The sequence below is a fragment of the Topomyia yanbarensis genome, chromosome 3 (assembly GCF_030247195.1).
Source record: "Topomyia yanbarensis strain Yona2022 chromosome 3, ASM3024719v1, whole genome shotgun sequence".
Taxonomy (NCBI): domain Eukaryota; kingdom Metazoa; phylum Arthropoda; class Insecta; order Diptera; family Culicidae; genus Topomyia; species Topomyia yanbarensis.
In genome coordinates this window covers 82109807-82128240 of record NC_080672.1, presented here as the reverse complement: position 1 = coordinate 82128240, position 18434 = coordinate 82109807, and the positions used below count along the sequence as shown (strand labels likewise).

Below are 18434 nucleotides of genomic sequence, written 5' to 3'. Positions count from 1 at the left end.
AGAAAGGATTCCATTCAAAAGCCTGACTCAGTAGTCATCATAAGACCAAAAGAAGGCATACAGGTTGACGATGCGCGTGCTGAGCTGCGAAGGAAAGTGGATGCTCGAAGTGTGAATGTGAAACGAGTGACTAACGGCAAGAATAGTGAGGTTGTAATTGCGCTGAAAGAAGATGAAAGTGTCGAGCTGTTGAAGAAACACGTAGAGCAAAACATGGATGGCAAATACGATGTCAGCGTCAGGGAGAATTTAAGACCCACTATCAAACTAGTCGGTATGAGTGATGTACTGGATGAAAATGAGCTGAGAGAAACATTAGTGATCCAAAACGACGTCTTTGAAAACCTGACGCATTTCAAGTTTCAAAAAGCATACCGCAATGAGAAATTTCAGTTCAACAACTGCAGCGCTATCATTGAACTCGATGCCAAAACGTTCACTGCGGTCATGCAGAAAGAAAAACTTAATTGCGGGTGGGATCGATGCAGAGTGCTTGATGGACTGCAGGTGACAAGATGCTTTAAATGTTGCGGATACAACCACAAGAGCAATGAATGTAAAGCAGAAATTTCAAAGTGCCCAATCTGCAGTGAAAACCACCCCGTGAAAGAATGTAAAACCAAGACTCAGAAGTGTGCAAACTGTGAAAATCTCAACATTAAGAGAAAGCTTACCATTGACACAAATCACGCTGCTTGGAGTGTCCTTTGCCCGGTCTACACTAAACACTTAGAAAAGCGGATAAACATGATTGATTATTCAAAGTAGCAATCATTGTACAGTTCAAAAGATCGTACAATCAACAACGTTCATCTGCTTCCCACGGAACTTGCCTGTTATGGCAGCGGCCTTTTCCGGTCAGGTAAAGATATGGAGGGTATATGTCCTCCCGAAGCTACTCAAGATACTGCGCACCTTAAACTAGATCCACAATTGCAGCATGCCGATGGGTCCAATCAGCCCGATTCCATCAACGACGTTCTCTTGCTTTCTATGGAACTTGAATGTTATGGCAGCGACCATTTCCGGTCAGGTAAAGCTAAGGAGGGTATATGTCTTACCGAAGCTACTCAAGATACTGCGCACCTTAAACTAGATCCACAATTGCAGCCAGATTCCATCAACGACGTTCTGCTCTCAACGGAACTTTTATGTTATGGTAGCAACATTTCCCTGTCAGGTAAATGCAATGAATGTATATGTTCTTCCGAAGTAGGACATACAGATGCTGCCCCCGCTGAAAACCCATCCCCATTACAGATAGATGCCACCGCCGCTCATTTTTATACCGCTCAACCGTCAGGACATTACTTGCAGGAACATATTAGTATCTACTATCAGAACGTGAGAGGACTACGCACCAAAATTGACGAGTTGTTCATCGCTGTTTCAGACGCCGAATATGATGTTATTGTCCTAACCGAAACGTGGCTGAATGATCAAATCAATTCACTCCAGTTATTCGGCTCAAAGTACACGGCTTACCGTAACGATCGCGATCCAGACAGTACAGGGAAAAAACGCGGTGGCGGTGTGCTTATCGCAGTGTCCAACCGGCTCTCGCCTAAACATAAAACTGCTAGAACCGATCTCGAACAACTATGGGTAGATATTCGCGGTCGCGATACTAATATTTGTGTTGGTGTAGTGTATATTCCCCCCGACTCCGCATGTGATATAGATATTATTCAGAAGCACATAGACTTAGCACTTGACATCACAACTTCCATTCAACCCAACACGGCTCATTTACTGTTTGGTGAATATAATCAATCTGGACTATTCCCAGACCCTTCTGAATCAACCTTCTCTAGAGCGAGTATTGCCTTACTGGACGGAATGTCTGTATTGAACATGCTGCAAATGTGTACAGTAAATAACAGACGAAATCGAAGCCTGGACCTCCTTTTCGTAAATGAAGGAACTTCTATTAACTGCACCGTTTCAGAAGCCCGTGAGCCGTTAGTTGCTTGTGACGCACACCATCCTTCTAGTAACGCAGATCTGTCCCCAGTTAGTTGCTTATGACGAAATGCTAGATGTCAGGGAGTTCAATTTTTCAAAAACTGATTTCAATAGGCTCCAGAACTCACTGCAGGCAATCGATTGGGAGACTTTGCTGAATTCCGCGATCGATGTAGATGTTGCCGTAGAAAAACTTTCACTGGTCCTAAAACAACTTTTCAAACTACATGTTCTCGCACCACGTCCCCGACCAAAACCAGCATGGTCCAATCGTCAATTACGTAAACTGAAAAGACTGCGAGCAGCTGCACTTCGGCATTACACCAGCCAACGAAACCCTCTTACAAAACGAGAGTTTATTGAAGCCAGCAACAGTTACAAGACATATAATCGCTTTCTCTATCCAAGACACGTCGCACAAACCCAATCGAACCTGAAACAAAATCCAAAGCAGTTTTGGTCTTTCGTTGACGGGAAACGTAAAGAAAATGGGCTTCCTTCCAGTATGTTCCTTGCAAATGAAACATCTAGTACCCCAAGCGGCATCTATGACCTATTTGCGCAGCATTTCTCAAGTGGGTTTAAAAAAGTCTCGGCCAACTCTACTCAGGTGGAACAAAGTCTTCAGGATGTCTTTCATGATGTAATTAATTTAGGCATTATTCAATTTACTGACGAAGATATTCTAACTGCTATGAGAAAGCTAAAGTCTTCAACATCGGCTGGACCAGATGGTATTCCTTCCATTATACTGAAAAGATGCGCAACACATTGTGTAAGACTTATTTTTAACCAATCGCTGTCGCAATCAACGTTCCCCGTCTGTTGGAAAAAATCAGTTATGTTTCCCGTTTTTAAAAAAGGTGATAAGCAAAATGTTGCGAACTATCGTGGCATAACTTCACTCTGCGCTGGCTCAAAGTTATTTGAAATATTAGTAGGAAATGTGCTGTTTCGTGAGACCAGAGCATATATATATATATATATATATATATATATATATATATATATATATATATATATATATATATATATATATATATATATATATATATATATATATATATATATATATATATATATATATATATATATATATATATATATATATATATATATATATATATATATATATATATATATATATATATATATATATATATATATATATATATATATATATATATATATATATATATATATATATATATATATATATATATATATATATATATATATATATATATATATATATATCGAAGGACCAACATGGCTTTTTTTCCAGGTAGATCGACAACTACTAATCTAGCCCAATTCACTTCGCTCTGTATTAAAAGTATTGAAGTTGTATCTCAGGTCGATACTGTATACACGGATTCTAAGGCTGCATTCGATCGTGTAGATCACTCTCTTCTACTGGCAAAGATGAAGCGGCTGGGCGCTTCGGAAAATTTTATAGGGTGGCTTAAATCATATCTCGTAAATCGTTCTCTGTCTGTAAAATTAGGAAATAACGAGTCATACAGTTTCATCAACTTGTCGGGAGTGCCTCAAGGGAGCAATCTAGGACCGTTGCTTTTCTCGTTGTTCTTCAATGACTTTTGTTTTGTTATACCTCCTGGGTGTAGACTTATATATGCCGATGATCTCAAACTATTTCTTATTGTGCGGTCAATAGAAGATTGCAAGGAACTACAGTAACACTTAGATGCATTCTGTAGTTGGTGTAATCGCAACTTGTTGGCTCTCAGCGTGTCCAAGTGCTCCATAATATCTTTTACACGTAGGAAAAATCCAATACTGTGGAACTACACCATCTCCGGGGAATTGCTAGAGAGAATGACAGTTGTCAGAGACCTCGGTGTACTTCTGGACTCACAACTGACATTCAGAAATCATTACTCTCATGTTACAGCATAGCCAAATAGAAATCTCGGTTTCATTATAAGAATCGCCAAAGAGTTCACTGATCCATATTGTTTGCGGGCACTCTATTTTTCACTTGTGCGATCTGTCTTGGAAGCTTCAGCACCCATTTGGTGTCCTTATAAAAGCATTTGGATCAACCGAATAGAAGCAGTGCAGGCAAGATTCCTCCGTTTTACTCCTAGAACTCTGCCGTGGCGTAACCCAACAGAGCTACCACCGTACATCGATCGCTGTCGTCTGCTCGATATGGAAACCCTAGCCAAAAGGCGGAACACATTTAGAGCAGTATTTGTTGGGAAGATATTAACTGGCCAAATAGATGCTCCAGATATTCTCTCACAAATAAATGTCAATGTGCCCCCGAGAAGTCTCAGATCGCATAAATTTTTAAGACTCGAGTTTTAACGCACCGAGTACGGTCAAAACGAACCCATTAGGGCGATGTGTAATGTTTTTAATAGTGTTTATGACTATTTTGACTTTTCTGTATCTTGTGATGTTTTCAAAAATAGACTAAGAATGTTGACTTAGATTTTAAGATTCATTTTTTGTAATATTTGTATTTTTTATTTTTGTGATGTTGTGTACTATGTGATTATATTTTATTGTAGTGTGAATCCATTGTAATCTGGTGTGAATATATGAAAAGATAATGGGTTTTTACGCCCATTTGAGGATTGCTTCTGAAGTATATCCTGAAATGTGCTTTTCCCATTCAACTACATTTCATGTAGACCAACATAGGTCAGATGAAAATAAGAAGAATAAATAAATAAATAAATAAATAAATAAATAAATAATCTAAGCCCTTTTTGACGGCTGAAAATGAACCTGATGCGACTCGCGGTGAATAGAAAAAATATTCATTCAAATATCCATGTCATTCGTTCAGTTGAATATCGTACCTTATATTCATTTCACTAATTATCAAGGAAAATGTTTTCAAATGCCAGTAAAGCATATGAAACAACAATCATCATCGCTTACATTGTGCCAGGGCCTACTTTGATGCGTTTGATTCGTTGCTGCACGGTCGCTTCGTGTAATAATCGGAGACGAATGAAAATTTGCATGGATGAATGGGCGGTTTGTTCGTTTAAAGTTTTCAGCTGCGTTACTGAGTATTGAAAATGAATGTGGCTGAATATGATCAATTTTCATTCAATGAATTTGCATATTTTTAACTTTGGTTATGGCAGGTTGTATTCTTTCGATGCGTCGAGTACATAATTCGTGTAACATCTTAGTACTTCAAGAGCTCACTCCGAAAAATTATATTCCAAATTGTTTTTCATATTTTTTTTGTTAAAAGGTAAGTAGAAATATTTATATTGAAAATCGTAACTGTCGAAAAAAATACCTATTCAAATTGACCTAATTCGAAGACTATCATCTCATTGCTTAAAAGTGAAAAAACTACATATTTTATGTGTCTATCGTAGATAGACATATAAAATAATTATAAAAAATAATAATAACAATCATTGAAGAAACCCATAGCATTTTGAATATTACATTAACATTGTAGGGTGAACTTAAACTTTTGACCGGTAGTGTACATTTCAGATTGTGTAATTCAAATTATTGTGGTCGTCCATCCCGGGAGCATTGCTTGCTGTTTCGCGGGATCTTTCTCGGGGGTGAATTCACTTTATCGTCTGCTGATTGTTGTTTGTTCAGTCTTCCCTCTCTCTCGCTCTCGTGTACGCCCACGGCGTTATCGCTGGAGCAGTTGAAATGTTCACTGGTTGTTGCTTTTTTATGCAGTGTTTCCGAGTGACTTTGGTGTATTCGTCTTCATTTTTTGGTTATTCCTACGCTAGGTGTACTGGATGTTTGCTTAGGGACAACGGGGATTGCATGGTGTAGTTGCAGGTGGATCACTAACGTAAGCTTTAACAACTGTTCCACCTCGCGCATTATAGAATTTCTTCCAGTTTGCGTAAAGTCGATCGCGACTCTTTGTTTTTTGATTCACTCATCTTGGGGACAAGAGCCGTAGCGTGTGGTTGGTCAGGTTGGGCCCCGGCAGAGGCGCCAACCTTAGGGGGGTGGGACGCTTAAATCGTGATCTGCTTAATAAAATAAGTGAGGTTAAGTTACAAAATAGGTCAGGACAGGAGTATCATTCTCTGGTACACACAAAATTATTGTTTAAAAGTCTAAATGAAAAAGAAAGCCAAAGCAGACAGCAAAAAGGCGCATAACTACGTTATGGTCCCATTAGTCCAAAATAAACAACGAACAAGTCTTCAAATTTCAACAAAAATAGTGAAAATTATTGCAAATTTTTTCCGTTCTTGGAAGCGTTGGAAACTCTTTGTTTCTTCCCAATTGTATAAGACCAGGTGCTCTTTGCTTCAGATTTGTGACAGATCTTTCTTTGGCTAGTATACTTGGCTGCCTTTCAAGAGAGAAACAAATATTGTTACAAAGACCCATTTGCGTGTAATTAGTGCAATACTACATTCATGACGCGCGGTAAAAACAACCGATCATGCAGGCGATCCTTGTCGAAGAAGATGCAAAGCAGTCTCGCCCGGTGCGATTGTCACTCAAAATTTTCGCTGACTGGAGCAAGGGGTTATTGAAATAGCCAATCCTGTTCCAATCGATAACTACACCATCGATCTCAACTTTGTGAGTGGGCATGTAAACGCGTTAGTTCTTCATGAATGTCCTGTCACCAGTAGCGTCATTTTTTTGCTTTAGACAAAATATCACAATTCTGAGCTTTTATTTTTTTGTATGCTAAATGTTTTAGAAATCCATGAATTATCAAAATCTGATGTCAATTGGAAAAAAAAACAATTTTTTAAATTTTTATTTGAAAATCTCAGTGTAAAAATTAAAAATACCAGGGAGGAAACTTTTGTGAAAACAAAATTTTACGAGAAGATACAAGATCCGTTGTTTCATGCATTTCTAAGCCATTTGGCATAGAAAATAAATTAAAAGTAGCCTTTTCAAACTCCAGTACCAACTCAAATCCAGAATTTTCCATGTTCCATAAAAACTATCTTCAAAAAAATCAGGGTGGCAGTACATCTAGACGTTTCATTAGCATCAACAATGCGAATTCAATCTTGGAATCATCTAAGGGTCCTCTTGTGCTTTTCAACGGGTGAGCGTTTCGGTAGCGACTGGCTCAAATGGAACGTTCACCATGTTAATCGGAGATTTGTGCCATGCCGTGATTTGCTTCTCATCATTTTCCTGATAGGAAGGATTGGGGAAGTGGTAAGGTTAGGGATAGCACTTAGCCTCACTGGAACAATGGCATATCCTTGAGTTTTAGCTATCTGTACATAGGTACAGATAGCTATGGAGAACCAAAAATCAGGATACGCAATTGTATTGCTGCAGGACAATTTCATATCAAATGATATGAAGTTCCGTAATCGGATTCACAAAGATCACACGAATAAAAATTGAATTTGCTATGTCCAGTTAGTGCCATGGCTAAAAAGCAGCAACTTTGCTTGTAAGAATGCAACAAATTCTTCGTCATTTTTTGGACTCACATCCGATAGAAAAAGATTTGTTTGAATGTAAGTTTGTATTCTACGCCATTGGTTGGCATGTTCGGATACAGCCCAAGAGTTAGTATTGTACTTTATCCAACTTACCGACAGTGGTACTGGTTCGGGACCAACGAAGTCAGTCGTAGTGCCAGCTTTAGCGAATTTGTCAGCCCATGCATTTCCAGTAATACCGGAATGTCCGGGCACCTAGACAAGACAGATTTCAATGATGACAATGCTTAGTTCTTCGATTTGGGTTCGGTATGCGATCACTAGTTTGGACCGTGATTTATCTGAGATAAGAGCCTGGATTGCAACTTGACTATCGGACCAGAAGTTTATTACTTTGCCGGACAAGCTCTGTTGAAGCTCCGATTGTACGCCACACAGAATCGCGAAGATTTTTGCTTGGAATACGATACAACATCTACCAAGCGAATAAGATTGGTTCAATCTCATTTCACGACAATAGACACCACCATCAGCTCGGCCCTCCAACAAAGAACGGTATAGCAAACTACGTATTCTTCAGGTTGTCGCTTCGTCCAACCATTCTACGCGAGGAGGAATTCTCACATTGAACGTTTGTGAAATGAAAACTACATGTGAATGTAAACCCGACCAGAAAGAAATAACACAACTATAACTCGTGCTGATATTTTGTTACGAGAAATTTCCTATCATATTTTGTTATAAAGTAGAAACCGTTAGGTGTTAAAATAACAAAAATTCTAACAAAAAATTCTCTACGAATATCACATTTATAACAAACGTTGATAGCAATATAACACGATCATAACAACTTGAGATAGCATAGTTGACCACAACATAGCTTGTATTACTTATTGTATAATATCAACGATTTTAGCGTGCACGTCTAAAAATAGAATACGAGGAAAATAAAGCATACATTAGGGCGCTTTTTGCGTTGGAGCAAAAAGCTTCATGCAGCAAAAGCTTTTATAGCATTGCCAAATGATTGCATACCTGCTGGCTGATTGTTATTGTAAATATATGACACGCAGATTATTTTTGTCGATATTGCCGCTTTGAACCTGGGTATTCTGAGTTTGATGGGGAAGTTTTCCTGCATGAACCAACGATGTTGTTTTCGACTGATGTGTAATGTTAGCATAATTTTCCACGCATTCATCAAGGGCAAAACGATTATAGATGCAGAAGACGTTTCTAGAACGCACACATTGAACTTTGCCCAAGCCTAAGTGCTGTTTGTTTTCCTGGTGTCGTACTCTTTGTTTTTATTCAGTTTTACTTATTAATACAGCTGCCTATATGACGATAGACTGAATAGCTTTATAACATATTTTCAGATTAGGAAAGTGGGGCTATTTTTAGATTCTAAATAGTACGCTTTTGGCGCTTCTCTTGTACGTTAACGTGTTTTACGTGGTTTTTAGAAATAATGTCGATGCGACATGCTAACATTGAGTGGATATTTTACGTACATTATTTTACGGAGAATACGACAAATCTTATTTAGGATTCCGCATAGATTCAAAGCAACAAATGAGTTTTGAGGTTTCAAAATAAGTCTCTTTTGGGGATTTGTTATTGGAATTTTTGATATGGGGAAGACTAAACAAACCAGTACAATTATCTCGCACCTAATAAATTGCTAGAAATGCAAATCTTTCACAGAAGTTACATCTATCAACTGCGAATATAACAGATATATGAGAAAATTCGAAAAATTGTTAATGTTTCTTCGAAAGGACGGATTCTTGAATATTTCATGTTTCTTCTGCTACACATTTTTTTTTTCCAAATTTGATTAAATTTTAAGGAGGAAATTAACAATATTTTTGCATTAAAGTTTTTAGATATTTCAAAGATTCTCTAAAACGCATTCAAATCACTTGTCAGTTCAACCGTTAAATATACTCAAGTAAACTCAAACACTTGTTATGCGGAGCATAAAATAAAAAAAGTCGAAACCCTGGATAAGGTTTAAGTGTCAATAAACCCCCATAAATTGGAGAAAAAAGCCCTGGAAGTCTTATCAAGATCCTCAAAGTACACTGCGAAAATTTTGGAGATCAGTATAACATATAACATATCCGATAGTTTTTTTGTGACCTGAAAATTCGTTTTCGCAATATGCGGCACAGATTAGCGGAAAATTAATTATATACTCATTTGACTAAGCCATAAAAACAAGTTTTAAAATGCTTTTTGATTTCATCTCATATATTTATTATTTTATCTGGACTGCTTGATACTTCCTGCATATTCTTCGAAATAAGTTTAATAGGAAAATTATAGTCTTTAGAAAAGTTCTTTGATAACTTCACGATTCCAAAACTTTTTATGATAATGGCTTTAACATTTAAATCATACGCCTCCTACTAGAAGTTATGTGTCATACGAGTGTCTCAAAAATAGGCAATATCATCTCTTAATCCAACTGTAACCAAGTAAGTCAATCAAACACCTCACTGAAAAGTTCTCCGACCACTTGCATATAAAACTTGTTTATACTCAAAATGCAGAATTTTGAAAATCCAAATCAAAAAAATCAAAAACTTCGAAAATTCGCTTTAAAAAGTTGAATTACGACGCATAAAAAGAGACTTCAGTGTATAAGCAAATAGACTGTCATTTGTGTAAACGTTAGCGTTCAAAGATAATTGTGAAAGAATAATTAACTTACTGTAACATAATCGTTATATGCGTACATTAATAACATATTATTAATCAAATGATAGTACCAGAAGATATAATCTTGATATAAGCTTTCTTGCATTCCTGGTCGGTATATCATAAAGATAACACAGAGAGTAATAACATATCAACATGAGATATATATTTGATAGCTTTCTGTTATGATGTTCTGATCGGGAAGCCACTGGGAGCAAATTACACTCATTCCAAGTAACCATTTGGGGCCATAGTCTAGAGTGGGTAGTTGCACGATCCCACTATTGGGTTACCGTTCCAGAGCCCAGTATCCTTAAGACGGTATGCGCAAGAAAGTGTTTCTTGTTTCAGAAACATATATAGTGGTTTTATGTTCAAGAGTGCCTCTAGAGCAATAGTAGGTGTTGTCGAGAACGCACCAGTCATCGCCATCCAGACCATCCCCTGAAGATGGTTTAACTTTGATTGGATTGTCATGACTTCTTCCTTCTGCCACCACACAAGGCACCCGTATGCCGGTATAGGTCTCACAATTGTTATGTAGATCCACTGAATGTACTAGGGTTTGAGTCCCCAAGATTAGCCGAAAGCCGGTCTACAGTGGGTGATGGCCAGACAAGCTCTCTTGGTTCTGAAATCGATGTGTTCTATTAAGTTTTGATTCAAGAATTACGCCAACGTACCTTACTTGATCTGTGACAATAATTTCAGAGTCAAAGGACGAGCTCCGGTTGTGATCCTTCGTTGCGTGAAAAGCATCATTGATGTTTTATTTGGATTATCTGGTAGGCCAACATGAACACACCATTGCTCAGCATTACATAAGGCTTGTTGCATCAAATCAAAAAGTGTGTTAATGCAAATACCGATGATCATTATATGATAATCATTGGCGGAATCTTATGTCGGGATCCCAAGCTTATTAAGTTTCCTCAATAAGCCACCGGCGACAAGATTCCATAGAAGTGGTGACAGCACACCACCTTGAGGACATCCGCGGGCACATAGTTTCCTTATCTCTAGTTGTCTTAACGATGAACACAGATGGCGGTTGCTAAGCATTGTGTGTATCCAGGTCGTGATATATGAAGATACACCATGACCTCGTGCTGCTTCCAAAATGGATTCGAAAGACACGTTATCAAAAGAAGTTTTAATATCAAGAAAAACTCCTAAACTTGATTGCTTTTGCGAAAAAGCTTTTTCAATGTGGTAGACAGCATTGTGTAACAGGGTGGTAGTAGACTTTCTCCGATGATATGCATGTTGCATTGCATGCAGCGGGTGCTCGCCCAAGTTAAAATCCCGAATGTAGTCGTCGATTAAACGTTCCACTGATATGAGAAGGAAGGAGGTCAGACTGATCGGTCTAAAGCTCTTTGCCTCCTCATAAGTGACGCGGTCATCTTTGAGAATGAAGTTTACAATTATTTTCCGCCGCGCTAATGGGATGTATCCTGTTGCAAGACTACAAGTAAGAACCTTTTTCAAAATATACTTCAAGTGTTCATATCCTCTTTGAAGTAGAAGTGGAATGATTTCATCTTTTCCTGGAGACTTATGCGGAGCAAAGCTTCCAATCGCCCATTTGATCGATTCGGTTGTCACAGTTCTATTAGCAAGTGCCTAAGAATCAGAACTATCTGAAAAGATCTCAGGGGAAGTCGTCAGTGATGACTCCATACAGCTTGGAAAGTGTATGTCAATAAGACAATGGAGTACTACATCTTCAGCAGACGAGTATTCACCATTAACAGTTCTAATCGAGCTGACTTGAAAGTCTTTCGATTTCGGAAGAACTTGTTTAATCTACTAGTCTCGTTGAGACTTGAGACGTTTGAGCAGAGCATTTCCAACCACTTCGCTCAGAGGATCGAAGGGCATTTTTTTATGCTTTGCGACCCAACTTCAATGTCTCCGACCAGTCACTGCGTCTGCGAGTCCAAGCTCTTCTACATAACATTTTGTGTCGAACAAGTTCGGTATGCTACAAAGGTTGTTCCTATAGAAGAACGCATAACTAGAAGCGGACAAGTCCCTTGGTACGCTGCTACTATGAGCGATCCAATCGTCGGAAGATACCCATAAAACCTAGTTACCAAGCCCTCTTCGAAGAGGTCGTTCAGTTCGTAGATTTGGGATTACGGTATGTGACGATACGTTCGAGCTCGTATGGTACGAGCCAGTTTGCCAACTCAGCGTAATACTGTCAGGGCAGAGAGTTACATCTAACACCTCTTCTCTGTAGGCTCGTGAAAATGCTGAGCGATTTCCTATATTAAGTATGTGCAGATTTATACTACTTAAGTATTCCATTAATTCGGTACCTCTCAAATTGCTTTCTGAGTTGCCCCAAATTATATGGTGGGCATTTGCATCACCGCCGATTATGAGGGAAAATCCATTTCGGCCACAGTATACAATCCTTTTGAAATCATCAGAAGGTTCAGTATGCGACAAATTTGCTGAACAATAGACGTATTTCTTGTTTATGTTTTCAACAGTGTGACAGCACAATTATCGCGAGTTGTGGGGTCAAATAGAAGACATGCCTCAATAGCACTTCGCAAGTTTACTAAGTAAGCCGGCGAAGTCTCATTCCATGGTACACGATAACGAAACCTACATCAAGGCAAAGTTTAAACAGCTTGCTGGACTGGAATATTTTACGTCGACTGGAAGAGCAAAGGTGGCAGAGATTTTCAATCACATTAAGCTGTCGAAGTTTGCATAGAAGTATCTCGTGTGACAGGCCATTTGTTCCCGTGGCTTAAGGAGTGACATTTACATTGCGACCATCAACCAGGAAATTTATGTGCAGAAGTGCCAGGCAAAACATTGCTTGTCTTTCCTTAAGCAATACAATTGCTCTGTTTTGTTATGGCTGGATTTGGCATCTTGCTAATACGGAAAGAAGGCCATGGAGTTGTATGCCGCGAACAAAGTTCAGGTGGTGCCCACGGACACGAACTCTCCCAACAAGCCAGAACTCCGCCCAATAGAAAAAAATATTCGGTAAACGTTAAGTGGAACCTCAAAAGACGTGAAAGACAGTTGTCGATGAGATGCAGTTCAAGGCACGCTGGTGTTCCGCGGTGATGAGAGTGACCAAGGCTGTGCAAAACTTGATTGGAGGAGTCAAACGAAAGGCCCAACAATAGACCTTTCTCGTCAAAAAATTTTATATGCAGAACAGCTTCCGTTTTCATCGCTGGATCGATTCTGAATACTGTCACGTTAATTTGGTGTCTCTAACTATTGAAAAAATCAAAAATTCTTCGAACTGCCCATTTTACTCTGTATTCCCCTGTCCTATTTTACCTTGATTCTCCATACTTTTACACCATTTGGATGAACTTCCAGTGGGGAATATGAAATAAAGTTACGGCGGGTAGCCTATAACAAAGTTCCAGTAGCCTACCGCTCGCCGGCATCTATTTTAATCTGGCTATTCGCCGTTTCGTTTACTGGGTATGAACTCCAAGAGTTCATTCGAATTTGTCAAAAACTTTGTTTTGACGTAGATGAACCCCAAAACAGTGTTGCAGAATATACCGATTTATCGATATTTAAACCGATTTTTAATTTCAATACCAATAAAGTTACTAAAAATACCGATTTCTTTTTTCTTACCAAAAAATAACGATTTTCATATAATAAGATCAATTAATATTACGTATGGGCCTTTTTAGAAAATGTATTCACCTTTCCACATCAAATCATCCGGAAATTGATTCAGCAATCTGCCAGGTTACTATCAAAACTTCAAATGAAGCTCAACAACCGATTCTGAAATCGATTGAGCTCAGTAGATTTGATTACATAACATTAGAATGATTTATAATTTAAAACCAATAATTTGCAGTTGCAGGTAACTTTTGGTTAGCATACATCTTCACACCGATGTATACCTTATTTTTATTTAGAACTATACCGATATTAGATTTGTTCCAGTACCAGTAGAAAGTGGAAGTACTCCGAAGCAAACAGAGAGAAAATCGTTCCTATGTTCGCTTTTTTCTTCTTCCGTTAGCAAACTGGAGTAAAAAGCAAGTTTTTTTTGCTTCTGTTTGCTCCGGAGCAGCTTCTGTGTACTAGAACAAACCTATTATACAAAACCATCTGACAACGCTGCTTTAAAGTGAAAAGTGCTCTTCAAACATCGATGACATCTTTTTTGTTTTTTTCCTGTTTTCTCTACCTATCTGATAATGTATTTCCACGGCTTACATATACTTTCTGTGAGCCGTGATGTATTTCATCCTGCCAAGGAATCCAAAAACATCAGCTGTCTCCCGTTTCCTGAGAGTTCGCCGACCAGTTTTGCTTTCAAGCTGAAGAAAAAACTACAGTTTAACTTCACCAGGCACAATCATCAGAATGAGATGCAGGAAAATATTAACCCAGAATGGTTTCGTGTTACCGTCCAGTGTGAGAAACATTTCACAAATGATAATCGTGTATGCCTAAAAGGTTTGTATTTGTGCGGATCTGCAAATTCGGTTTTTGTGGAATAATTCGACCAAGGGCTATGATGTAGCAGCGGTGGAGAGTAAGTCCAATCATACGGCTTCATCCCACCCCGGGAGCAGATGAGCGCTAGCGAATGTTCTCAGGCGGTTGGAGTTCTGGAAGGGAACGACTGGTAACTTTATGGTAAATTGTTTGGAGTCATTTGTTTTTTTATTACAACTATTGACGGACGTTTCATTGCAGGGTATATATGAAGCCGAAAACACCCACAACAATGGGGTAACTAACATAAAGCTCGCCGGTGACAAAGTGATAGTCGCACGGTTGAGTGGAAGAATCGATTTTCTGAGACTGGAAACGTACACGCAAGGTTGTCAGATCGATTGGGGATTTACGTCTGCATATGGGCGAAGTAAGTTCTATGTTTCAAGCAATTTTTTTAGCTCACCTAGGGCGCAGAACAGAAAGATTTTACTTCTTTTAAATACTGCATATTCTAAGTCATTTAATTTTCAGTCTGTAATGAGTATTTCATCAAGTGCCTTAATTCTTATTCTTTTTTAGCCCACGAACGCACCGGTTCGGCAGGAAGCATTAGTTTATTTCCGCTATCCGCCGGCTCAAATCCGTCCACAGCGTTGCCAGCTCAACATCACGTATCCGAGGAGTATCTTGGAGTTTCACAGCAGGGTCACCGTCGACATGTTTGGAAGTGGCGGGCGGTACAGTCATGACTGGCAGCCAGGGCCACACTGTTAAAGTGTTCCGGCTCGATAGCGATAGGTTTACGTCGAAATATGTATAACTCGAATTTTCCACTCACGTAAATATAGATGGTGCGATGGAATGTTTTCTTGGGGGCATTACCGCATCGAGTTAGTTTTACAGATTTAAATATTTTTTTCAAGACCTTATAATAGTTCCGGCTCGATAGCCACCTATTGCAGTTCACCCTAAACGGCCATTGCGGTCCTATCACATGTATTTTCATAGGCCAGTGGCAGGCCGATATGGGCGCATCTGGTTACCAGGATGGTGTGCTATGTGTGTGGGACTTGATACGGGGTATGTCAGCCAAATTTACGGTATGGCCTAAATCTACATAATTAAATTAATTGGTTATCTATAGGTGCCTGTATGTGCAAAATTGAAGCGACAAAATTGACGACTCAATCGTCGCACTTGCCTGTTCCCCGAGTTACGCAATATCGCTTGGACTGGACGAACGAATACGGATCTGGGATAGATTTCAGCGTCGTATGGGACGACAATACTGGAGATGTAGCTCGGGAAGTCAGGCTTGATTGTTCCAATTCACAGCTAAATCCGAAGATTATGCTACCTGCCAGTGGTTCGGTAATTTGTGACTACGGAAATCGAATGAGAATCGTTCGTTTCCCACTTGTGGCGGCGGAAAAGTGGTTCGGTCCGGGGAATCGTAATCGACCAGCTGTACAGCTGCAGCCTCCTAACGAAGCCATTGCTAGCACGAGTCTTTGATTTGGAAGGATAGTTGCTGAGGACCATTCTCACAATAGTATAAAAGTTCTAAGTTCTAACCTCAAAAACAGACAACAATAAAATGTACTTCTTTCAGAGTTGATAATATCCATTACATGATCAAATGCGCTGATGGGTATGAATATGCATGTGTACGGTTTGGTAACCAGTACAATTTACACCTTTCTATGCAGTGCACGGCCACCAATGATTCTTCCATAAATTTAGACATTGTGCCGAACAAGAGTAAATTCGCGTATATAAAATATATAGGAGGCCCTATTTTCACAGTCACGTCACTTAGTGACTAGAAGGAAATTTTCTTCTAGTCACTAGGTGACGTGACTGTGAGAATAGGGGCTTGGAGCATATCGCTGTCTGTGCACGGAACTGAACATGATTAAATTTTTGGCTCACGCGCATTTAAACGATCACTTAGCCTATGTGTCCGCATGTGACCGGTGGGGTAGCGTTGAGGGATTTTGTCGCCGCTCACGGCACATTTCTATTTCTTCTCACTAATGTGTAAGTACATTTGCTGCACCCGCTTCTAGTGAATACATTTGAGCAGATATCACAAATAGATCCGAAAAAGTTATTTCTTCGGGAGAAACGCTTCTCACATATCTCGAATTCCCGAAGTCCTGGTGAAATTATGGTTGATATAACAAATTCTGCCTGTTTCCCATCATTCTGCTTGATATATTCCTGTCTATGATAGGCTACTAGTATATTCCGTCTGAAAATATCTAAATCGTTAGCAAAGAAACACTTGACACTAGTGACGATAGTCACCCGTATGAACGTTTGCAGATAGGCTAAAATGTTGTGGATAAAATCTTTGTCTCATACGGTGCATTTGCATGGAGCAATTTAAAAAAAAGTTCTTGAAAAATGCTGTACCCTCTACATCACATCCCTATCTTTGAATTAAACAGTCTGATTCCGTCAGCAGCGCCGCGTTGATGAATTAGTCGATTTTTTATAGTTCCATGGATGAAATATATAGACTAATGTTAATACTGAGCAAAATTAGATTAGAAGCTATACGGTTACGTTTCAATGTCTTAGTTAATATCTTCCTTGGGAATTTGGTGTGATGCTTTGTTGAAAGGAAGATTCCTTTACCGGATTAATATTCAAACCAATAGATTTCTGTGGGATTATGAAATTATTCAATTACATAAAATTAAAAACTTTTTCTTGGTTTCATCTTGTTTCACTAATTTGAGCCGTTGAAGCAGTTTGTTAAAACGTCCCTTATCAAACTCGTGCTTATCGCATAGCGCGAATTTCAAAATGTCGAACACTATAGCCAGAGCATGTAGTTCAGCATGTTAAGTTGGTCGCCGTGTCACGTAAGCAAAACCTCGAGTCCTAAGTTATTTTTCAAAGATTTACAATCTGGTACCAAATTCGATTATGATACCGGTGGGAATACCGTGTTGGAATCGTAATTCGGTACTAGGGTGCAACTACCAAAACGTGGAATCTTTCAATCAGAACGCGATCCAACGCTTTCCGGAACGAATCCGTTGGATAGTTTTTGCTGGATGAGTGCTTCATCGATGTAATCGGCTACTACTGATTCGTAGTGTTACATTACCCTTACTGGGCACCTGCAATGATGGCACCTAACCCATTAGGTTTACGTCGAAATATGTATAACTCGAATTTTCCACTCACGTAAATATAGATGGTGCGATGGAATGTTTTCTTGGGGGGCATTACCGCATCGAGTTAGTTTTACAGATTTAAATAATTTTTTCAAGACCTTATAATAGTAATGGGACATTGCAAGATTGACAGTTTAGCGAGCTTGTTTACATGGTCTTAGAATATAAAAGCAATTCGAACCAAGCTTTGTTCTGGGTGAAATCAAAAATTTTCTGAGTCCATGTAAACAAACTCTCTGAACTGTCAGAAATGTGAGGTTATACATTTTCATGCAATGTTCTATAGCAATCTGTCAAAGATACACTCTCGAGTTCATTTGTGACGTCACCGTAAAGTAATGAACTTAGTATCGCGATTCACCACTTCATTTGCAGTGTTGCCGATAAAACAAACTGAAATTTGCAAAACAGTGCTGCCGAAACAGGTATTTCGAGTCTCACCATTCTTGATTTGGTGAAAATATTACTCAACATTCTTGCAATTTTCAATTTTCAAAAAATCATTAAAAAATCAGGGAAGGTCCTAAAAATCTCATTTTACCGTGAATGGTCTTAAAAATATGATATCTTTCGATCAAAAATAAGAAAAATAGGGGTTAGGTCGGACAAGAAAGGTCTATTCGCATTCGCTGAAAAGGAAACTTAAGTGAATATTTTTTCTTTTATCAGAATAAATTTGAGCTGCAAACGAAACATGATATGAATTTTT

The 18434-nt window shown here is 38.8% G+C and overlaps 1 protein-coding gene across 3 annotated transcripts in view; it reads left to right on the top strand.

The window, feature by feature from the left end:
* The window catches only part of LOC131690024 (orexin receptor type 2-like), a 651430-nt gene that overhangs the window by 65744 nt on the left and 567252 nt on the right, over window positions 1-18434 (top strand). The window lies entirely within an intron of this gene.